This window comes from Rhinatrema bivittatum, chromosome 3, assembly GCF_901001135.1.
Source record: "Rhinatrema bivittatum chromosome 3, aRhiBiv1.1, whole genome shotgun sequence".
NCBI classification, from domain to species: domain Eukaryota; kingdom Metazoa; phylum Chordata; class Amphibia; order Gymnophiona; family Rhinatrematidae; genus Rhinatrema; species Rhinatrema bivittatum.
Window position 1 is genome coordinate 337841715 of NC_042617.1, and position 25524 is coordinate 337867238.

The following is a 25524-nucleotide window of genomic DNA, read 5'->3' on the forward strand; positions in this document are numbered from 1 at the left end:
GCCTTGCCTTGCCTTGCGTGGCCTTCGGGCCTATCCTTGCCTTGCCTTGTGCGGCCTTCGGGCCTATCCTTGCCTTGCGTGGCCTTTGGGCCTTCTTCCTTGATTTCCATACCTGGCCTACGGGCCTTCCGTGTGTGTGTGTGTGGCCTACGGGTCTTCTGACCTGTCTTGCCCCGTCTATGGTGTGTGGCCTACGGGCCTTCCGTGTGTGTGTGTGTGGCCTACGGGCCTTCTGACCTGCCTTGCCCCGTCTATGGTGTGTGGCCTACGGGCCTTCCGTGTGTGTGTGTGTGGCCTACGGGCCTTCTGACCTGCCTTGCCCCGCTATTGGTGTGTGGCCTACGGGCCTTCCGTGTGTGTGTGTGAGGCCTACGGGCCTTCTGACCTGCCCTGCCCTGCTTACTGTGCCCTGACCCAGCCTGGACCCAGACACTGCTGACTGCCGCCTGCCCTGACCCAGCCTGTACTTGACACTGCCTCTTGCCGCCTGCCCTGACCCAGCCTGTACTTAGACACTACCACTTGCCGCCTGCCCTGACCCAGCCTGAACCCAGACTCTGATTCTTGCTGCCTGCCCTGACCCAGCCTGGTACCTGACTCTGTTTCGAGCTTCCTGTCTCTCTCCACCTGGAGCCACCCTGCTGGGTGGTGTGTACGACTCCTGTCCGGAGTCCAAGCGTAACATAAATGGGCTTTTGAAAATTGCTACAATATATCACATTGAATTGTCCATATGATACTCATGTGTACGTGCACTTTACATGCTTAAATGGATTTTTTAAATTTCTACAATTGTATGTTATATTTACATGTGTAATTCCTTTTATTTATTTATTTACAAAATTTCTGTACCACCTATTAACATTACTAGCTGATATACAAGAAACCATCTATAAATAAAAATAATAAAACTACAATAAAAGACATATTAAAAAACAATACAAATTACACATTAAACATAAAAATAAAAATAAAATAAAATGGATGTGCAATCGTTTGCAACGAAATAGGAAATAAAGATGATTTTTTAAGATGGCACTGGCTGTCCATTGCTCCTATCATGTGACAGAGGACGGACAATGGCACTGATAGCCCCTGTCACATGGTAAGGGCAAAGGGCCATCGGTGCCATTTTGATTACTGGCAGCCGATGGCCCGAGAGCGGGAGATAGCTCCTGGGACCCCCGCTGGACCACCAGGTACTTTTGGCAAGTTTTGGGGGGATCGGGAGGATGGGGATTGTAATTAATTAAATTTGATGGGTTGGGGCGGGTTTCAGTTTTCGTTTCAGGGCAGCTGAAATAAAATCAGCCCGAACCGTGGGAAAACGAAATTTCCCATGGTGGGCCGATAATGAAGGCCAAACCAAAAGGTTTGGCCAAATCAAATCTAACATACATCCATAAAGCACAAATTGCAATTCTCCTCACCCAGTATGCCTAGCAGCATAAAACATTAAAGGCTGAAAAAGGTTCAGCAAACACCAAAGGCTTGTTGGAATAAATGCATCTTTATCATCTTATGAAATCTGAACAGCGATTGTTCCACCTCCTATTTTTAAATTGCTTGGAAAAGCACGCGCATTCAATGCATTGATATGTGTGGTTTCAATGCATCACATCTATTCACGCATAAGCATAAATATGTGCATATGTGGTGGGATAAAAATATGCACATTCTATGGTAATGATGGGTTATAAAATATTATGGTAAAATTATGTGCGGCCATTTACACGAGTATGTGCCACTGCATGTAATTGTTTGAAAGTTAGCCTCTTAACCTTCAAGCTCATGATATCCCTCTGTTTGTCTATGCTGTTGGGGCACCATCTGATGTAAAAGACACATGCTCAGCAAGAAAGCACGGGGGAGGTGGAGGGCCACATATCCTCTGCTGAGTTTTCAATGAGTTGCAGCTAACGCACTAAAATGTGGTAAAGCTAGTGCACATCGTTAGTAAATGTCATTGAGAATAATGGGATTTGTAGATAAACACGTATTTCAACACCTCTTATTTTAGTACATATGGCGTTTTATCTGCCATCATATTGCAAGTTTCTAGGTGTTTTGATGAGGAAGTTGACAGTTATGTCCCTTTGTTTCATCAATTACCATTCATCTTGCAGAACTCAGATGCAAAGTGCCAAATGTACTCAGATGTATTTATGAATACTTAGTGACTGTTTGTAAATGTGTAAAGAATAATTACACCCTGCACGTCACAATTCATATTTGTCATGTGTAGTCAGAAGTAAATAAAATCTAAGTAAAAATGCAAATAGGAGAGAATTTTAGTTAAACAATGGTGGAATTAATGAATAATAAGAGAAAGCTGTCACAACACTACAGAATACAAAACAGAACAAATATCACAATGAAAATACAGTTAGCTTCATTTCCTATCCTTGTAATATATGCTTGTCAGCTAAATGGTACACTGATGTCTTCCACATGGAAAATGAATCTGCAGCAAGAGATAAAGATACCTCAGTAATAAAATGATTTGTCCATTCACAATTTCATAGGATTCTAATAGCATCCTTTCAAATCAGGTCCGCTAGAAGATCCCTCAGATTAAATGATCCTTTAGCAGAAATGATCTTTTGTTTTACAGATGCAGTTCTAAGGGGTGATAACTACTTTTTATTATTTATATTCCTCTTTTTCAGCATTTCAAATTGGATTTCATATTCTGGTACTGTAGATATTTCACCTATCACCAGAGGGCTTGCAATCTTAGAGTTTGGATTTTAAAAGCCCGGTGTACGCCAAAATCGGGAAATGTGCGCACAAGTCGGGCCCGCCCGTGCCCACTGAATTTTAAAAGTCACCCAGATCCCATGCGTTTCTCCTGCTGCGCACACATCTCTGCTGAATTCAAAAAGGGGCATGATGCAGGGTGGGCGTGGGTGTTTTGGAGCATGGCCAAGAAATCCGTGCATAAATATTTAAGCGCTCTGACACTCACCCAGGTCGACTGCCGCATAAGTTTACGTCTGCTATGGAGGAGGTGTAAGTTCTAAATTTAAAAAATAAAAAAGCCATCCCTGAGGGGTTTAAATGGTCTAGGGTAATTGGGAGGAGTGCAGGTTATTAAACCAGGGGGGGGACCTAGCTCAACACAGGGTTAAGCTAGTGAAACTGGTCATGGCGTGGGCATGCACCGGTTTTAAAATACCCTGACTTATGCGGTGGAAATGGGTTTTACGCACCTAGGCACGTGCCCACTTAAAATTAGGCACACATGTGCGCTTGATCTTTAGGTAATAATTGTAACGTGATATTTGACTTGATAGTGGGAAAAAATGTAGATTTTGCTTTTATTTCTGAAATGTGGGTTTTGAAAGTCGTCAATTCCCTTCTTCCCCAAGTTTGCCCTGGGGGTTTTTGGGGTTTTTGTTATAATAGGGAAAGTGGGAGGGGTGGGGATGTGGCAGTGGTTGCACATGCTATTTGGGAGGTAGCGTGATTAATTGTCTGATTCCAGAATGTGAATATGTATTGCTAATTACTGCGAAGAATATCAGATTGGGATTTTGGTGGTTTATTCACCGCCAAGATTTAATATGAAGAGGGTAAGGGATCTTACTGAATTCATCAGGGAAGTAGTAGTTTGGTTTGATGATGAGGTCAATGTAGGTCAGGGTTGGGCAAATCTTTTTTAAAGAGGGATATATTACTGGTGCTTATCGGAGTTGAGGGCCGGTGTCCCCCTTAGAACTCTGTGGGTGGGGAGGGCGCTTACAGTGGCAAGAATACCCCACAGTAAGAGGACCGAAGCAGCAACAAATAAAAAGAATATTCAGCATAATTAACAAATTGAATAACATCAAATAATTTAAAAACTCATATAATAAATGTTCTAAACACTAGAGATGTGAATCTGATCGGTTCCGGTTCCGATTCAAATCTTAACATTTTTATCGTCCGGCTCGATTTTTTTTTGTTATCGGCTGTGCCCGATCCGATAACAAAAAAACCTTCCCCCACCCTCCCGAACCCCCAAAAAACGTTTTAAAATTACCTGGTGGTCCAGTGGGGGCGCGGGGAGCGATCTCCCGCTCTCGGGCCATCGGCTGCGTTAATAAAAATGGCGCCGATGGCCCTTTGCCCTTACCATGTGACAGGGAATCCGTGCCATTGGCCGGCCCCTGCCACATGGTAGGAGCACTGGATGGCCCGCGCCATTTTTAAAGATGGCGCCGGCCGTCCATTACTCCTACCATGTGACAGGGCCTGGCCAATGGCACGGATACTCTGTCACAGGGAAGGGAAAAGGGCCATTGGCGCCATTTTTATTAGTGGCAGCCGACGGCCCCGAGAGCGGGAGATCACTCCAGGGACTTCCACTGGACCATCAGGTACTTTTAAAAAGTTTTGGGGGGGATCGGGAGGGTGGGGAAAGCTAAGAGAACAGTTTTAAAGGGTCGGGTGGGTTTTTTTGTTTATCGGCTCGGGCGCAGCCGATAAACAAAACCGCGATCGGGCCACACAAAAAAAAATTAATGATGTGAATCAGAACCGATTCCGGTTCCGATTCACATCTCTAATCATGTCAGACAAGTATGATTAATTGTGATTGGATGATCAGAGAATTAGTTCAAGGCCTACTATGGAAGTCATATATTTGAATTTCAGAAATGTTTTGATTTGTCCCATAGAGGCTCTTTAAAAATAAAACTGAGCAGCTTGAGGTTGGGACTTAATAAATCTCCTGCCTGAATGGCTCTGTGAGGTGATAATGTCATAAGAATATGATGCAAGGAAATGGGTAATAATGTATTGTTTGGCTGTGTATGTGGCTGGTTTCATGTCCGATATTCTTGGCTAATGTCACTCTGCTAATTTTAGAGCTTGCTCTGAGACAAATTAGGACCCAGAAACCTGTTTTATTCTGAAGCCAGGAACTTTTAAAGGAAATAAGGGACTGGTTTTCCAAATTCCTGCAGTAAGTTCTACTTTACTTTCACACATAAAATATACACATGTATATTTCTGAAGCAGGTGGGCAAAGTATATGTGTTTAGTGCATTGATATATGTGGTTTCAATTCATACAATGCATGGCATTTGCACGTAAGCCTATATATGCGTATATGTAGCAGAGCATAGAACGTGTATATCATACATGTATATTATAAAATACTATAGTAAGTCTACGCACAGCCACATACTCACATATATGCTACCAAGAACAGGTGTTTGAAGGTTATCCTCCCAGTGAATTGGCTCCTAAGTGAAGGCAGAAATATTTAAAACATCTGCATGAAGAGTTCTAGAGAGTTTACGATGAGATGCATATGTGCAGGATCTGTTTTTTGAGAAACAAGCCAAGAATGTTCAGGGCTGATCAGCTTGGAGAAGAGGCAGCTGAGGGGGGATTGATAGAGATCTTTTAAATCATGAGAGGTCTAGAATGGGTAGATTTGACTTGGTTATTTACTCTTTCGGATAATAGAAGGCCTGGGGGGCACTCCATGAAGTTAGCAAGCAGCACATTTAAAACTAATCAGAGAAAATTTGTTTTCACTCAACGCACAATTAAGCTCTGGAATTTGTTGCCAGGGGATGTGGTTAGTGCAGTTAGTGTAACTGGATTTAAAAAAGGTGTGAATAAGTTCTTAAAGGAGAAGTCCATTAACTGCTATTAATCAAATTGACGTAGGGATTTATTACTGGCATCAGTAGCATGGGATCTACTTAGTATTTGGCTACTTGCCAGGTACTTGTAGCCTGGATTGGCCACTGTTAGAAACAGGATGCTGGGCTTGATCGATCTTTGGTCTATGGCAATTTCTTATGTTCTTATGTTCTTATGTAATGGGTAAACCGTGCAAGTAAAATTGCTGGCTTTTTCAAATGCTTAGCCTAAAAGATATGAGTAAAATAACTTCACTATCTTCCATCAGTATTTCTTATGAGGTCAAGTGGAAGTGATCAAACAACAAATATTTATTTATTTATTTATTTGCAGTTTTTATAAACCGACATTTGTTTAGTAACCTCACATCAATATACTCCTCCTCCTCCCCTCTTATCAGACAACAATATCAAAAGGACTCTTACACTCACTGAATGACCTTCACTAGGCATCATCGATCTGTATTTTTAGTGCAGTGCTGCAGTCTGAATACAGAGAGTTTTTGGTTCTATGTGTGCTATTAAGACGCTTCATTAGCCCCTAGACGAAGAACTTGGGAGGTTCAAAAAGCGGTCCCATGTCGGGCAGGAAGATCACAGTTGGTATGAACATTGGACTTCATGATTTAGCAGCAGTGGGCATCCAATCACACATAATGAAATGAAAAGGAAGGCTCAGCAATAGACGGTTTATTTTATTTGCAACAAAAACTACAAAAAATTTATTGTTTAAGAATACATACTGCAGCAGGTAATACAGACTGCACAAATTACCGATGATTATATATAAGGCAGAGTAATAAGTGGCAACACAATTTGATGATGCCTAGTATGAAAGTCATTCAGTGAGTATAAGCGTCCTTTTGATATTGTTGTGTGGTAAATTGTTGTGTGATAAATTAGTCAACACAGATCTGGCTTTTGCAGCATCACATGGTATCCAAAGGTCTATGCAGGCCCTTCTATCATAGAGAACAGCTGCAACTAAAAGAGAAGCAGATATTGATGGCAGATAAAGACCAAACAATTTTTTTTAATCTTTTCTTTTTTTTCAGTTTAGTTTTATGGTAGTAGCAACTGCTGCTCCATGCAGGCCACCCCCAAGCCTAAATGTAAACTATAGATATAGCAGAAAAGTTACCCCATTTCTTCATTTCCATTTTCAAGCCAGAGGGATCTTCTATGTTTGCCCCATGCCCTTTTGAATTTCATTACCGTTCTCATCTTCGCCACCATTTCATGCATCCACCACCCTTTCCGTGAAGAAATATTTCCTGACATTGTTCCTGAGTTTTTCCCTTGGAGTTTAATATAGTGTCCTATATTTATGCAGCTTCTTTTCTCTCAAAAAGATTTGATTTTTGTGCACTATTAATTCCTTTCAGGCATTTGAAGGTCTGTATCACATGTTCCCTCTCTCTCCTCTCTTCCAGGGTTTACATATTAAGATCCTTCAGTTTCATCTCATAAGACTTTCCATGCAGATCCTACACCATTTTGGCTGCCTTTCTCTGGACTTCCTTCATTCTGTCCTTTTTTTGAGATGAGGTCTCCAGAACTGAATGCAGTACCATAGGTGAGGCCTCACCAATGATCTGTACAGGGCATTATCACCTCCTTTTTCCTGCTGGTTATGCCTCCTTCTATGCAGCTCAGCATCCCTCTGGCATTAGCCACCACCTTATCCAATGCTTCACCACCTTCAAATCCATTAGAAACTATCACCCCAAGGTCTCTCTCCCAGTCCATGCATTTTAGTCTTCCACCTCCCTACACGTATGGCTCTTTCCTATTGCCATGCCCAAAATGCATGACTCTGCACTTCTTGGGATTGAATCCCAACTGCTAGACGTTTTACCAATTCTTGAGCTTTCCTAGCTCACTTCTCATTCTCTCTATTCCTTCAGGTGGGTCCAATCTTTTGCATATCTTAATGTCATCTGCAAAAAGACAAATTTTACCTTCTAATCCCTCCATAATATCACTCACAAAGATATTAAACAGAACCGGTCCTAGAACCGATCCTTCAGGAACTCCAGTCATCACTGTTCTTTCTTCGGAATAAGTTCCATTTACCATTACTTGCTGGCATCTGTCAGTCACCCAATTTGCAATGCATTCCACCAGCTTGGGACCCACTCCATGGTTTCTCATTTTATTTATGAGAATTCTATGTGGGACCATATCAAAAGCCTGGCTGAAATCCAAGTAAACCACATTAATTACTCTTCCTTGATCCAATTCTCTAGTTTCCCAATCAAAAAAATCAATCAGATTTGTTTATCAGGACTTTCTGCTGGTAAAACCATGTTGTCTCAGATCCTGTAACCCATTGGGTTGCAGATAGTTCATTATCCTTTCCTTAAGCAGTCTCTTCATTAATACTCCCAACACTGAGGTATGGCTAACCGGTCTGTAGTTTCTAGCCAACTCCCTGCTGCCACTTTCGGGAAGCAGGACCACAGCTGCCCTTCTCCAGTCCTGTGGACCTACACCAATCTCCAAGGATCTACTGAACAGGTCCTTCGACGGAACCACCAGCACTATTTTGCCTAGTCACTTCCAAATGTTCTGTTCTGTAAATGGGGATGTATTTACTAGAGATGTGTATTCGTTTTTCCAAAAGTAGACAATTTCAATGAAATTGCCTAATTCGGTATGGTTTGGGAGAACAGAAAAATGAAAGAAATGTTTCCGAAATTTCAGAAAAATTTGTTTTTCGTGTTAGCACGCACTAACTTGTGTGCTTCTTGTTTGTTTTTTTTGAGGAGGCTGATGTAATTAAGAAAAAACGTGTGGGATCTAGACTGCTTTTGTAGCTTTGAAAAAAGTAAGGGAAAAAAAACCCCTAACTTTCAGTGGTTTAGGTAAACTCCCACTAAGTGCATGTCAGGGATCATTTTATTTACTGCTAATCTCAATTGTTAAAAGTTCTCTCTTCCTAACCTTCTACCTACCCACCCTAAAGCTTGCTTTTCTAACATAGTCGTGCTGGAGTACATAATTACAGTAATTGGTAACATGCTTCATGTCAAGCTGAGAAATCCTGTCCAATTTTTATTTGAAATTGTCCCTGAGAAAGATGAAACCAGTGACAAATACCTGCAAAAATACCATAAGAATGCAAACAATGTAAAAGAATGGAATGTTCCATGTAGTCAAATGCTGTGGAGACATCCAAAGAGATCATTCATTGTAAATCATTCACTTCCATCTTTGGAAACTTTACCATTCTACAGGTTAATACAACATGTTAAAGTTCCTATCTTTTCTTCTTCTTACTCCTAGTTGTACGTATCCTTGTTTATTGTAACTGTATTTATAATATGTACATTACATATTTTGTTCTATGTTCCGGTTATTACCCCATTGTTTACTGTAAACCGGCTTGATGTGATGTTATCACGAATGCCGGTATAGAAAAAATCAAAATAAATAAAATAAATCATGGTTAGAAACTTTCCCTGATCTAATTGCAAAAGAATAAAATCAGATAACGATAAAAGTAGGGTTTCAGTGCTATGATTGGCATGAAATCCACACTGATGAGGGTGCAAGATGTTAAAGGATTGTACAAAATCAGTTAATTGCAATAAAATGAGTTTCTCCAGGGATCTTGGCAATAAAAGTTAAAATTGAGCTAGGTCTATAGCTGGAGGCTAAGTCAGCAGAGAAACTACCCTTTTTTAGCACTGGTGTAACTAAGGCGTTTTTACAAAATGAAGGAATAAAACCTTCAGAAAGAGAAAGAATAACAAAGGTCATGATAATATCTAAAAACAGAGATTGTTGATTGACCAAAACAGTTACCAGACAAGAGTGATGAAAACAAAAAGAGGTTTTTATAGAATTAAGAACTTTAGTAACCTCTATACGGGCTATGGCATTAAAATGTGGCCAAAAAAACAATCTGAAGAGAAAAGCGCATGGAAGAGAAGAGTGACTAGACAAAGAAGTAGCCTTATCCAAATGCAATCCGCTTTGAAGTGCCCAAAAAGAATATAAAACAAACAAACAAACAAACAAACAAATAAATAAATAAATAAATAAATAAATAAATAAATAGACAATAACAGGCGAACACTTCACAGCTGAGAACACTATTACTAGATCTTCTTGGAGAATGTACGAGGCTACCTATGATGTTCAAAAGCTCCCATGGACGATTAAAAGAAGACTGTAAACACAATGTAAAATAAGACTTCTTGCTAGAGGCATAAGTCTGCTGATAAATTAAATGAGCCTGCAAAAAAATCAGTTTTAGCAGAATCAGTTTTATAAGAATGTGGCACAGCTCATTAATCTTTTCTTTAATAAATCGGTAGATTACCAAGGGGCACATTCTTTCTATCTGAGCAGGAGCTCCTTGTTTTAAGTGGAGCAATACAATCTATAGCTGGTCTTAGAGCTTCACAAAAGGAATTTACCAATAGCTCAGTGCTGTCAAACTTGATAGTCTCAGCTATTACAGCCCACTCAGATGCAACATTTATCTAAATCAATAGGATGGCAAAAGGATTTTTTAGATCTATCATGAACATAGAAGGCTCAGAAAAAGGAAAAGAAAGCGGTACTGGTCATATCATGCCCAGGATTCAGGTGCCCATAGCTGGTCCAATATATGACCCGAATGGTGAGTAGGGACTGAAATTAGTTGAACCACATTAAAAGCCAAAAATAAACAATGAAACTCAGTAAAATGACATTTCCAGGTATTACCTTCATTTACATTAAAATCCCCAATAAGCAACAAATCTGAGATAAAGGGAAAATCAACAAGCACCGTAAAGTCCACAGCCTGTGGACCTGGAGGATGATAAAACCTAAGTCTTAAACTGAATGGGAAGGCATTTGTATCCCTCATCAACAAAGTCAGGCGGTGCAACCAATGATAAACACATTTTTATAAATAAGTAAAATGCTTCTGCCTCTTTTTTTTCTTTTTTACTCTAGGTCGATGGATGTAAGAATAACCTGGAGGGGCAAAGCGGCTGCAGAAGAGCAAGATCTGCATCGCAGAGCCAGCTTTCAACAATACAAAACAAGTCAGGTTGAAGGTCAAGAACAAAAGAAAATAAGAGGCCTTCTTTCTTTCTCGCAGACTGAGCATTGATTACCAATAATAGGCAGGTCCCTGAGACAAAGTGCTAGAACCAGAAGCACTGGAGAAATGAGTCAACTGCAGAGAACGAGGAGCGAGTAGTGTGTGACAGACACCTCTGAGGGATAGCATTTCAGACACCTCTGCCCTGGAGAGCAGGAACAAAAAAATAAGCAGAGCAAAGGGAGCATCGAAGCAAAGGAAATGTATTAACTAACCAACTGAGCAACCAGCAAAGAGACAACAATAAGGGGAATCAAATCACCATAGTTAATAAATTATTTATTTATTTATTTAAAGGCTTTTATATACCGGAGTTCATGCACTTGTGCATACCACTTCGGTTTACACAGAACAAGGAACAGAAAATTACATCAAACAGATTGAACAATTAAACAAATATACAATTACATCCAACAATTGGGTATAAATAACATGGCTAACTTAGTAGGAATTTAGAGTTTGAGGTAAAGGAGAGAAATAGTACCAAGTGGTAACAGAACAATGTTAATAGCTAAATAATAAATATAAATAGTAAATACAAATTCTTATAATAAATACAGGTGTTTACAGATTACAGTCTTCATGAAAAGTTTACGTCTACAGAATAGGGTTAAGTAAATAAGAACTGGCGGTTATTTCTATAGGAGTGAAGACTTCAAAAACTGAGGTTACATCTGGATTAAAAGGTATTGGTGTAGCATGCTCAAATATTTAATGATTTGGAATTGTGAGACCAAGGATAAAAATTAGGAGTTGTTTGATATGATTATAAAAGCGAGAATGATTCAAGTTCTGGGATGTGGTTCTGCGCTAGACCTTTAAGTGTAGGCTTTTGTAAAGAGCCAGGTCTTGAGTTTCTTTTTGAATGTTCGAGTACACGTTTCGAGGCGAATGTCCGTGGGGAGGGCATTCCAATGAAGGGGGCTGGCAGTCGAGAATGCACGTTTCTTGAGTGAGGACTTGGCTGAAGGTACGTGTAAGGTGCCTAAGTATCTGTTTCTGATTGGTCTTGAAGACTCGTGTAGGCGAAGTGGAAGGCTTAGATCTAGCGAGGTTTGTGAATGGATGTTCTTGTGTGTTATAGTTAGCACTTTGAAAATGATTCTGGATCTGATGGGGAGCCAGTGTAAGTGTTTTAGTATGGGTGTTATGTGTTCACTTCTGCTGGTGTTAGTAAGAATCCTTGCGGCGGAGTTCTGCAACATTTGTAGAGGTTTTGTGGTTATGGTTGGAAGGTCTATAAGCAGAGAGTTGCAGTAATCGATCTTGGAAAATAGTATTGTTTGGAGGACTGTTCTGAAGTCCTGAAAATGCAGGAGAGGTTTCAGCTTTTTCAGAATATGTAGTTTATAGTAGCATTCTTTCGTTGTGTTCTTGACAAATAATCATTAGCTCAGAATCATTCCAGAAGAAAAATTTACGAAAAAGTGGGTTAAAAAGAAACTAATCAAAGAGGCTAAGCTAAGGGGTGAATCCCCCTATGTTTCGCTCCCTTTCGTGACGCACACACAGGCGGAGAGCACGCCACCTTGGTCCAGGCTGGTGTTTATCGTCACGGGGCAACGGGAGTGGGTGACATCGCAGATGGTTGGGACCAGGCCGAGGCTGCTTTTCTGTACTTCCTCCGACTTAATATTGCGATCTTATTAAATCGGAGGAACCGAAAAAGGGAGAATTGTAAAAAAAATAATAATAATAATAAAAAAGTGTTGCCGGTGGTCAGGTTAAGAAAAGGGACGCGCAATTAACGAGTGTCCATTTTCTTAACCCACGGCTGTGTACAGGTTGAAGAAAACAGATGCTGATAAAATTGAGTGCCGTTTTCCTAACCCGCTGACAGCCACCTCTCCTTGGTGCTTGAATCCAAGGAGGCACTAGGGACCCAAGATTTTCCCTAGCACCTCCTTTTAACCGTGGTAGCTGTTTCAACTGCCACGGTTAAAAGGAGGTGCTAGGGAAAATCTTGGGTCCCTAGTGCCTCAATTTTATCAGCGTCTGTTTTCTTCAACCTGTACACAGCCGTGGGTTAAGAAAATGGACACTCGTTAATTGCGCGTCCCTTTTCTTAACCTGACCACCGGCAACACTTTTTTATTATTATTTTTTTTTTTTTTTACAATTCTCCTTTTTTCGGTTCCTCAGATTTAATAAGATCACAATATTAAGTCGGAGGAACTACAGAAAACCAGTATTTTCTGCTTTTTTGTAAACTTTTGGGGCTCTTCGAGAATTAATGCCTGCACCGGGTAGGCATTAGTTTTTGAGAGTAAAAATGTGCACGTCAGGCGCACATTTTTTTTTTTCCATCAGGGGATAATAGCGAAAAGCTTCATCAATATGAATTTAGATGTGATGAGCACTGTTAGCATTGCACTGGTTTGGATGCACGTTTTGAATGCAGTAATCCCCATATTGCATGAGGGGTTTTGGATGCGTCCAAAACGTGCATCCAAGTACCTGTAAAGCTGTGTGCTCAGCCGAGTGCACTATATTGCATCGGCCTTAATGCCAGCAACAAAAAATAATCAAGACCCATAATGGCTCATATATTGAAAATTATTGGAAATACCCCCCAAAACATCAAGATCAAAGCACCTGCACTGTGGGAAGGAAAAAAAATGTTGATTGTTTTTCTATTTAAATGTCACAGCATGAAAACTTTGGGCAATCCTTTGGGATCAATAAATCAGGGTATATAGGAATAGAACATAGAAAAGGAAGGCGTTTCAGGCAATGCGAGAATAATTAAGAAATTTGAAAGCAAGGTTCGGATTGTTCTGTGAAGCAAGGATGGAAGCCACTGTGAATAATAAGACCAAAACCTTAAGAGTATCCTGAAGAACTACAAGGTTATATTGATTTTCTTTCAAATAACAAAATGGAGACTCTGAGATTTACAATCCGAGGAAGAAGGAGAGAAACTGAGAATACCAGGATGAGACAGTGAGTTTTATGTACTGGCTAAGAGACTTCCTGGCTAAGAAACTACATGTTGGTTTTTTATTGACCCTGTTATAATCACAGTGAGTACCTGAGAGACTTAGGAAGAGTTACTGTGGGTTGGTTATTGTGAAGTTTGTACAGCTTGACTACAGCAGGCAGATTTGATACTGTAAAGTCTGATTATCTGTGACAATTTCCCTGATACACAGGAGAAAGTCCCGTAATGTCTCTGTGCAATATGAAAAACCTTCCAGATATTTCCTGTGAAATATAAGGGGCATGCAGAGAAGGCATCATAGAAATCCAGATCTATATAGAATTCTTGCATGCACCAGCTAACACTAAATGTGGAGCAATGAGTTTTTGCAAACAATCTAATAGATAATATGGAGATGAAGACAGAACACAAACTAATGGTGATCATCCACAGAGTGGTTTTTGTATTATAAGGAGTATGAGAATCAATATTGCACTGACTTAAAAGTGACAAACATAGGCCTAGATTTATCAAAATGCTATATTTATAACAGAAATAGCGCCCACGGAAAAAAAAAAAAAAGGGGGCATGGTTAGGCTAATTTCCCTGCTTCTGCATCGCATAGGTAATTTCCGCAAGGTACGATAAATTTATCGCACCAGCGCTAATTTTTCCTTCTCACACTGATCAATCCACCACGGACATGTTACAGCAAAAAGGTTTTTATGAGCGAGAGAGAAAAAGAGAGAGAGAGAGAGAGAGAGAGAACCTCTGTAGAGGCCACTATGTAACTTTACTATTTATACCACTGTAATGTCAACTTTGCTGTACGTACCTCCTACTATGTATGTAAAACCGCACTCCCCAAACCTACCTCTCCCCTCAAACCCCCACCCTCTTACAGTGGTATAAATAGTAAAGTTACATATTGATCGATATCTCTCTCTCTCTCTCTCTCTTTTCTCTTTTTCTCTCTCTCTCTTTCTCTTTCTCTCTCTCATCATACAGGTAAAAGAGGCAGAGAATTCCAGAGATTGTTAATCCACACATCTCTTGATGTTAAAATTAACTCATTGGGGTAGATATTCAAAATGATCTAGTTGCCTAACTACACAAATGAGAAGCAAAGGGGAGTCATGGGTCAGCTGGCACCATTTTAAATGGTGGGGCAGGAGCAGTTGGGTATCACTTCTACTCAGAACATCCTCCAACTGCCCTGGGGTAGGGAAGGGAGGGAAATCTGAAGAGTCCAGGGGGATACCTTTTTTTAACAGTTCAGGTGCAGTGGAGTTGGAAGTCAGGTGGCAGGATTTGGAGCTGGAGGCAGGGGCTACTATATTGGACTTTGTCACAGGACTACTGCCCAATATTTTCAGATCTTAGGGGCCAAAAGATAATTTCAAAAGTGATTTCATGGTTTTGAGAAATGAAGTAAACCAAATAGGTACACATGTGGTATTCCCCTCAGTCATTCCATTCAAGGATAAAGGTCTAGGCAGGGATGCTAATATTCAGGAGATAAATGAATGGCTGCATAGATGATGTTGATGAGTATTTTGGTTTCCTGTACCATGGGATGATGTTTCAAGGAATACTGAACACAGTGAAGAGAGATGGTGTCCATTTGTCAAACAAGGGGTGCAATATCTCTTAGAACAGACAGACAAACTATTGAGAAGAGCTCTAAACTAGGATTATTGGAGATAGATGAACAAATTCCTCAGGCAAGTAAAACATTAAACACTTGCATAGGAAGGGGAAAATGACAATATCTGGAAAGCTATGTACACTAATGCTCATAGTATGAAAAATAAAGTTTGAGATCTAGAGGCAGTCATGGAAGAGGCTAACTTGAATGTTGTGGTTGTCATGTAAACCTGTACACAAAAATCTATAACTGGGATATAGATATACCAGCCTATAATCTATTCAGGAACAACCAGGTAGGAAGTCAGGAAGGAGGAATGGCACCATATATAAAAAATAATATTAAAGCAACAATTGCAGGGCTTACAAAGTAAGGAGGAAGCATTGGAAAGAGAAAATGGAACATCTATTTATTTTGGTGCAATATAAAGACCTCCATCACAGTCAGAGGAAATGAATAGAGATTTAATGGAGGATATTTAAAAAATTGCTGTGAAAGAGGAGATATTATCATTAAGGGATTTCAATCTGCCAGATGTTGATTTGAAACAATTCAGCTGCAGTGTTTTCTAGAAGCAGAAAGATCCTGGATTTTCTGTTAATGGAATCCACATAGGAGGGGGAAATTCTGGACCTGGTGCTTGCCAATGGGCACATTGCTTCTGGTGTTGTAGTGGACAATCATCTGGAACCCAATGATCATCAGATGGTGTGATTCAGTATTAGAGTGCAGGCGATGAAGGTTCATTCAAAGGCAAGGATCCTAGATTTTAGGAAAACTTACTTTGTTAAAATGGCGGAGTACCTCTAAGAAGTCATTAGCTAGAGAGGAACATCTAGGGGACATGGAAGAGCAGTGGGCAAAACTGAAGAGATTTTGTAAAAGTACCTAACCTTTTTGTTAGGAAAGTAACTAAAGAAAAGAAGAAAAAGAGGCTGCTATGGATTTCTAAAGAAATAGCTGAAAAGGTAAGGAAATAAGGTTATCAGTCATAAAGTACAGGAAACCGCAGAAAAAGGAAATGCAGACAAGAATATCTAGAAAACTAAAAGAATTTGGAAAAGTAGTATGGAATACAAAGATGCAAATGGAAGAAAAAATAGCAAATACAGTAAAACAGGGGGACAAGACTTTTTATTAGATGCATTAATGATAGAAGGATATGTAGAAGATGGGGAGAAATATGTAGAGGCTGACAAAGAAAAGGCACAATTGCTTAACAAATATTTCTGTTCAGTGTTCACTGTGGAAGGGTCAGGAGCAGCACCACGTAAAACGAACACAAATAGGACTGTGTGTAAGGTAAACATCAATCAATTTTCTGAAAAGTGTGTTTCTGAAGAGGTAATTAAACTTAAAGTAAGTAAAGCAATGGGGCAAAATGGAATACATCCGAAAGTATTAATGGAACTTAAAGAAGTTCTGGCAGCTCCATGGCTGACCTTTTCAATGCTTCTTTAGAGCTGGGAATAGTTCTGGAGGTCTGGAGAAGGGTAGATGTGGTTCCTCTTCATAAAAAAGGAAGTAAAGAAAGGGTAGATGTGGTTCCTCTTCATAAAAAAGGAAGTAAAGAAGAGGCTGGGAGCTACAGGATGGTTAGGTGGCAGGTGACTCATAGTGCATTACAGGGGGCCATTAAGAACTCCTCAGTCTCCTTTGGATTGCAAGAAGACACCCATAACTACAGATTCTTCTGGTCAATTACGTAAAAAAAGCTAGTTAGCCTTATGTTAGATTACTTTCTGGTGATATTCTTCCTCATTTCTGTAGAGCAAGCCCTGTAATCTCTCTATTTTTCTTGGTAGTCAGCTTGTCTGGGAGAGGGGATGTTCAAACTCAATAGCAGATACAGAGTCTAGTGCTTAAGTTTTATATCTAACCCTACCAATGCTCCGCCTGCAAGTTTATCTGTTGGTAAGGAAACCATTCATGTTACTAAGCTTGCACGTAACCTCGGTGTGTGGGTAGATGCTAACTTATCTCTAAAACAACACATTTCGAAAGTGGTAAAAACCTCATTTTTTAAATTACATGTTCTCAAACGATTACGTCCCCTTCTTTTTTCTCATGATTACCGTTCTGTGCTCCAAGCACTGATTCTGTCTGGTCTAGACTATTGTAACGGTCTATACCTGGGACTGCCAGACTCTACTATTAAGCCTTTGCAACTGATATTGAACTCGGCAGCCAGACTTCTTACCGGTACCCCACTAAAACAACACATTTCACCAGTCTTACATAAATTACATTGGCTCCCTGTCAAACAAAGAATCCGTTATAAAATCATTATGCTAATTCACTCTCTGCTGAATAATACTGATTCTACTTGGATGTGTTTCACATTACACATCTACAAACCACAGCGAGAATTAAGATCTACAGGGAAAAATTTGCTGGAAATCCCTTCAGTAAAGAATGCGGCGTTGTGCATGACTATTGACTAGGAATAGAGCGTTTTCGGTTGCTGGCCCTATACTGGGGAACGCATTGCCAGACCCGCTTAGGTTAATAAGCAGTCGAAAGGACTTTAAGAAGGCTTTGAAAACCTACCTCTTTCAGGAAGCTTTTAAAGATTTAGAAATATCTTAGTTGAAGTAAATAGACTAATTATGTTTGATTTATATAGTATTACTTTTACTTATTCTTGCTTTTTATTTTTAATGGAAACTGGCCAATCTCTGTTTTAGTCATTATTGATCATGTAATATCCTGTATTTTTATTCATACCTATTTACTTCTTTAAATTTTATTTTATTACAAATTTTTTAACCTTTTAATTTTAAGATTATTTATTGTTGTAAACCGCTTTGGTCAGTATTTTTTTTACTGGAAAACGGTATATAAATCTGTTTAAACAAACAAATAAATAAATAAATAAATAAATAGTGAACAGCTGTGAGCAAGTGTTAACTGTTTAGTTTCCTCCCACCCTACCCCTCTACCTACCCACCCCTGGGTTTGTTCTTCTAATATTGTCTGCCTGGATACATAATTGAAAACAAGATAATTTGGAAATTTGGTAATTCCTTAGGTGTTCTCCATCATTCAATTAAGCAAAAAGAGGACTATCCAATGTAACAATTGTGCAGCCTTTATTTTGAGAAAAATCAACTGGAAGTTTAGGGTTTGCTTAGAACTCTCTTCCATTAAAAAGGAGTTGGCTCAAGTTAAAGCTGAATTAGCTGCAATAAAAGTATCAGAAACCACCAAAAAGTTCTCTCCTACTTTACAGTATTCAGGAATCTTTTCCCCATTACCACAGAACAATCAAAAGCCCAGAAAAAAGGGTTTTACAGTGGGTTCAGGTAGGATAAGACCTGTGACCCAAAGACACCCATTCTTCACAATTGTGCAGCCCACATGTCCACCCCCACTTACATAGAGCATACAGGAACCCAAGAACAACTGGATTACAGTGGGCTATGGTAGAGTAAGACTGTGATATGGAGATACCCACTCTCTCAAGAAACACAAATACAAAATGCCTTCTCTGTGTTAAATAATGAAGAAGCTCTTGTGATAGAGATTGAAAAGAAAGAAGAAACCTAATGTACTCAGAAATTCCATAATACAATCAATAATCATAAGAAAAATCTCATTGTGCTGGGTGACTCAGTCATCAGAAGCACTAATTTGGGAATTATCTTTGAGGGAAACACTACAGTTAAAAGTATTCCAGGATCATCAGCCAGTAGAAATACTATTCAAATAGTCAAGGCGATCAAAGAAGAAAACAAAGAATCTAAAGTTGATATTATCATCCATCTGGGAACCAATGACTTTGCTAGAAACAGCATCCAAGTGGTACAGAGAGATTTCCAGTCTCTGGTGAAGCAGATTAGTCACATGGCAAAGACTATTGCCTTTTCAGAAGTGTTACCTGTTCATGGAAAGAGGAAAGAGAGGCTAAGCCATATAGAAAACTTCAATGCATGGCTCAAAACTTGGTGTAAGGAACAAAGTTTTAGATATATTGGAGGCTGGGACCGTGTATGGAATAGTAAAAGGCTCTATGTCAAAGATGGCTAGCATCTGTCTGTGTCAGGAAAAAGGATCCTAAGAGATAAATTCAAATCCTATGCCATAAGGCATTTAAACTAGACAACAGGGGTGGCACAAGGAAATTAGAATGTCACCCGCCAAATACAAATACAAAGGAAATGGATGAAGGGAATAACAAAAGTCATCTGAATAAGACATAAAACAAATCCAAGGAAATCAGTAACCTGAAAGAGAAAAGCTGGAAAGGTATGAGCACAAATGCTCATAGTCTGGGCAATAAAATCCCAGACCTGCAAGCCCTAATAGAGGAAGTGGACTTGGACATTGTTGCTATCACGGAGACATGGTTCACAGAATCTCATAATTGTCATATGGCCATACAGGGCTGTCACTTGTTAAGGAAGGACAGAGAGGAAATAAAAGGTGGTGGAGTAGCTCTTTATGTCAAAAATAATATCCAAGCAACTGAGCTACAAGGAAGATGGGGTAAAGAAGAAGCATTATGGACTGTTTTAATAAAAGATGATGGTGCATCCATTTTTACTGGAGTGGTTTATAGGCCTCCAAATCAAATGGAAGAACTAGACAGATCTGGTTGAAGACATCCAAAAGGTGGGAAAGAAGGGAGAAGTGGTGATTGTTGGAAATTTTAAACTGCTAGACATAAGTGGGGAATCCCTTCTGCGGAATCTACCAGAAGTAGTGAGATAATGCATGCCCTGCAAGGGGCTCTGTTCAAATAAATGATAATGGAACCCACAAGACAGGGAGCTATACTCGATATAGTGCTCACTAGCACGGATAATGTCTCTAATGTCCGAGTGGGTGCCCACCTCAGCATCAGTGATCATCAAATGGTATGGTTGATATTGCAAATAGGATATGGAGAAGTCACACGAAGACCCGAGTTTTGCATTTCAAAAATACAGAGTTTGTTGAAATGGGGAAGTACCTGGCAGGAGAACTAGAAGACTGGGAGAACATGAGAGAGGTAGAACAACAGTGGGCCAAACTAAAAGGAGCAATTACAAAGGCAACTAATCTATATGTTAGAAAAGTAAACAAAATCAAGAGAAATAAGAAACCTATCTACATAGAAACATAGAAATGACGGCAGAAGAAGACCAAACGGCCCATCCAGTCTGCCCAGCAAGCTTTCACACTCTTTTTTTTCTCTCACATACTTATGTTTCTCTTGGCTCTTAGTAACCTTTTTTATTCTATTTCCCTTCCACCCCCACCATTAATGTAGAGAGCAGTGTTGGAACTGCATCCAAGTGAAATAGCTTAATTAGTTAGGGGTATCAACCACCACAATAAGCAAGATACACCCATGCTTATCTGTTTATTGAGACTATGTAATTCAGTCCTTGTTGATTGTTGCCTGAATATAGATCCACCTTTCTTCATTCCCCCCTGCTGTTGAAGCAGAGAGCCATGCTGGCTATGCATTGAAAGTGAAGTATCAGTCTTGCTCCCCTGCCCTTGAAGCAGAGAGCCATGCTGGCTTTGCATTGAAAGTGAAATATCAGTCTTGCTCCCCTGCCGTTGAAGCAGAGGGCTATGCTGGATATGTGTGAAATGTCAAACTTCCTCCCCTGCAGTTGAAGCAGAGAGCTATGCTGGATATGTGTGAAGTGTCAGACTTTCTCCCCTACCGTTGAAGCAGAGAGCTATGCTGGATATGCATTGAAAGTGAAGTATCATGCATTGAAAGTGAAGATTTAGCTTATTTGGTTTGGGGTAGCAACCGCCGTAACAAGCAAGCTACTCCCCGCTTTTTTGTGAATGCAAATCCTTTCTTCCACATTTCCTCATTGCCGCTGAAGCTTAGAGCAATGTTGGAGTCGCATTAACCGTGTGTATGTTTATTGAATAAGGGTATTATCACCAGATAGTAGCCATCGTTCCTGTGAGCCACCTACTCTTCATTCACATCCTCTAGACTTTATGGATCCACAGAGTTTATCCCACGCCCCTTTGAAGTCCTTTATAGTTTTGGTCTTCACCACTGGTTCTCAAAGGAGGTGACTGATAAAATAAAAGATAAAAGAACAGCGTTCAAGAAATATAAAGGATCCCAAAGGGAGGAACACAAGGAAGAATATTTGGTGAAACTCAGGGAGACAAAGAAAGCAATCAAGAAAGCAAAAAGTCAAGCGGAAGAAAGAATTGCTAAAGAGGTAAAATGAGGTGACAAAACATTTTTCAGATACTTCAGAGAAAGAAGAAAGATCCAAAATAGTATAGAGAAATTTAAAGGTGAAAAAGATCAATGCGTGGAGAAAGACAAAGGAAATGGGTGAAGGGAATAACAAACGTTATCTGAATAAGACATATTATTTTTGGGGGGAGAAAGGAATATTTTAAAGAAGACCCTGGAGAAGGACCATCGCTAGTTAAGAAGAAAATGGAGGGGGGTGGAGTAGACGAAACTGTTTACAGAAGAGAATGTATGGGAAGAGCTAGGAAAACTGAAAGTGGACAAAGCCATGGGGCCTGATGAGGTTCATCCCAGGATACTGAGGGAGCTCAAAGATGTGCTGGCGGGTCCGCTGCACTACCTGTTCAATAGATCCTTGGAAATGGACATGATGCTCAGTGATTGGAGAAGAGCAGTGGTGGTCCCATTTCACAAGAGTGGGAGAAGAGAGGAGGCTATTAGCCTCACCTTGGTGGTGGGAAATGTAATAGAGACATTGCTGAAGAAAAGAATAGTGAACTATCTACAGTCAGAAGAATTGCTGGACAAGAGGCAGCATGGATTCACCAGAGGAAGGTCCTGTCAGACACAGCTGATTGACTTTTTTGATTGGGTGACTAAGGCATTGGATCGAGGAAGAGCACTCGATGTGATCTACTTGGATTTCAGCAAAGCTTTTGATATGGTCCCACATAGGAGGCTTTTGAATAAAATAAGAAGCTTGGGAGTAAGAGCCAAGGTGGTGCCCTGGATTACAAACTGGTTGACAGATAGAAGAAAGCGTGTGATGGTAAATGGAACCTACTATGAAGCGAGAGTGGTATTAAGCAGAGTGCCACAAGGATCGATGTTTGGACCAGTCCTGTTCAATATCTTTGTGAGTGACATTGCGGAAGGGATAGAAGGTAAAATTTGTCTTTTTGCAGATGATACTAAGATCTGCAATAGAGTGGACATGCTGGAAGGTGTAGAGAGAATGAGATATGATTTAATGAAGCTTGAACACTGATCAAAGATATGACAGCTAGGATTCAATGCCAAGAAATGAAGAGTAGGGATGTGCATTCATTTCCAACAAAATAGGAAATAAAGATATTTCCTATTTCATTGCATTTTGGGGGGCTGACAAAACAAAAGGAAAACCCATGAAATTTCATGTGGTTTTCCTATTGTTTTTGGATGGAGAAAGGCACATTAAAAAAAAACCCCCAAACCCACCCTAACACTTCAAATTTAATTAATTACAAACCCCCAAGACTTGCCTGCACCCCCCCCCCCCAAGACTTGCCGAAAGTTCCTGGTGGTCCAGCGGGGATCCCGGAAGCGATCTCCCCCTCTCGGGCCATCGGCTGCCAGTAATCAAAATGATGCCGGTGGCTCTTTGCCCTTACCATGTGACAGGGGCTACAGGTGCCATTGGTCGGCCCCTGTCACATGGTAAGAGCAATGGATGGCCCACGTGGGCCGATAACGAAGGCCAAACCAAAAGGTTCAGCCAAATCACATTTCTAATGCAGAGTCATGCATCTGGGGTGTGGTAAACCAAAAGAGTTGTAGGTCTTGGAGGGTGAGAGGTTGTTGTGCACGGAGCAAGAAAGGAAACTTGGGTTGATAGTGTCTAGTGATCTGAAGATAGTGAAGCAATGTGAGAAGGTGATAGCTAAAGCCAGAAGAATGATGGGCTGCATAGAAAGAGGAATAATCAGTAAGAAAAAGGAAGTTATAGTCCCCTTGTACAAGTCCTTGGTGTTCAGTTCTGGAGACCATATCTCAAAAGGGACAGAGACAGGATGGAGGCAGTCCAGAGAAGGGTGACAAAAATGGTGGGGGACAACATCAAATGACTTATGAGGAGAGGTTGAAGGACCTAAATATGTATACCCTGGAGGAGAGGAGGTGCAAGGGAGATATGATACAGACCGTCGGATACCTGAATGATTTTAATGATGTACAATCGACAAACCTTTTCCTTTGGAAAGAAATCAGTAGAACTAGAATTCACATAATGAATCTCCAGGGAGGACAACTCAGAACCAATGTCAGGAAATATTTCTTCACAGAGAGGGTGGTGGATGCTTGGAATGCCCTTCCAGAGGAGGTGGTAAAGACAAAATTGGTGAAAGATTTCAAAGGAGCATGGGATAAACACTGTGGATCCTAGAGGCTAGAGGATGGAAATGAAGAAGAGTGCATGGGAGTAACTTGCTGGTGTGATGGTTATTATCCTTAACCAAAAAGCCTTCGTGCTCTCTGCTTTCTGCTTTTACGGGGGAAAAGAAGAAAAGGGAATTAGATTCAGACAGCAACCAACAAAGACATTGTAATTTATGGTCTGGGAAAATAAATAAGCATGGGAGTAATGTGCTGGTGTGGCAGTTACAACCCTTAACCAATATGCCTGATACTTTGGATGCAACTCCAACATTGCTCTCTGCTTCAACAGCAAGAGGTAACAGGAAATTGGACTCAGACATCAACCAACAAGGGCCCTGACTTTGACGGTTTGGGAAACTAAGTATGGGGGTGACTTTTATGGCGCAGCAGATGCTACCATAATTTTACTGCGCAGACTGGATGGACTGTTTGGTCCATTTCTGCCATCATTTTCTGTTTCTATGTTAGTCTGATCTCTGTGTTGAACAAATTAATGCAATCTCTAATAAAACAAAGGATACTGCAGTTTCTGGAATCCAATGGATTGCAAGATCTGAGGTAAAATATTTTTACCAGAGGTAGGTCTCATCAGTTGAATATGATCAATTTCTTTGATTGTGTTATCAGAAAGTAGGATCAAAGGTGTTGTGACTGTCACTTCCCGAGGGCTTCACTCCGCCTACCTTTCCTTTCTTGTGACTTCTCCTGCTCCTCATGGACGCCTGGCTGCCACAGCATCCACCTGCCGTCCTCTCCAGCATCCCCGGACTGGCTTGGGCGCTGCCTGCCATGCTCTTCAGGTACCTTAGGGTGCGTGCGCCGCGTGACCCTCATTCTTATTTCCTCATTGGCACATTCCTCAGGGGCGTCCCCCTGTAATGACGTCATGCTGCCCGCATATTTAAGCCTACTGTTTATTGCTAGCTGTTGAGTTAGCAAGGGTGATCTTACGGATGGGATTCGCTCTCCGTACCCAGCTACTCTGCCTTCCAACTCCCATTGGATTCTTTCTGCTAACAGGGTACCCGCTCCTCGGGGGCCTCATTGTTTCTTTCAGGTCGCTATCAGGTAACCGGTACTTGCTCCTCAAGGACCAATGTTCCCTGACTCGCTGTCTGCATCTATCTCCTCTTCTACTTGGAAGAATTCGCTACAGACACCATCAGTGAGTGTTGCGACCGTTGCTGCCCGACGTCTTTACTCCGCCTTCTTTACCTCTGTGGCGACTCACTGCAGGTCTGAAGGACGGCTGGCTGCCGCAGCGTCTCCCTGCCGTCTCTCTCCGGCATCCCCAGGCCGGCTCGACGCTGCAGATCCGCCATGTTGCCTGAAGCCTATGGCGCACGTGCATGCGTGCTCCGAGTGAAGTACCAGCAAGGGCGCGAACCTCAGGGGCATCCCCCTGAGATGACGTCATCCGCTTCCAATATTTAAAGGTCTCTGATATTGCTACTAGTTGAGTTAGCAAGGGCTAAGGTTCAGATTGGGTTCCCTGCCTAAGCTACTCTGCCTCCTCAGACTTACCAGAGATATCCGCTCCTTGGGGGTTTCACTCTCTCTCTTTGCCTTTCAGGTTACAGACAGGGACCGGTACTCGCTCCTCGAGGGCCCTCGTTCCTGACTATCTGCTGATTCTCTTCTGCCTGGAAGTCATCATTATCTACATCATTGTGAGTTACCATTGCTCTCTCAGAGCTTTCCCTGGACCCAGGTACTCGCTCCTCGAAGGCCTATCCTTTCCAGCTCCTGAGCTCCCTGAGACCAATATATGTGAGTGTTGTCATCTAATTCTGTTCATGAACTCTGCATACCCTGCCTACTCACTGTCTCCAGTTTCTCAACAGCTCAGCCATC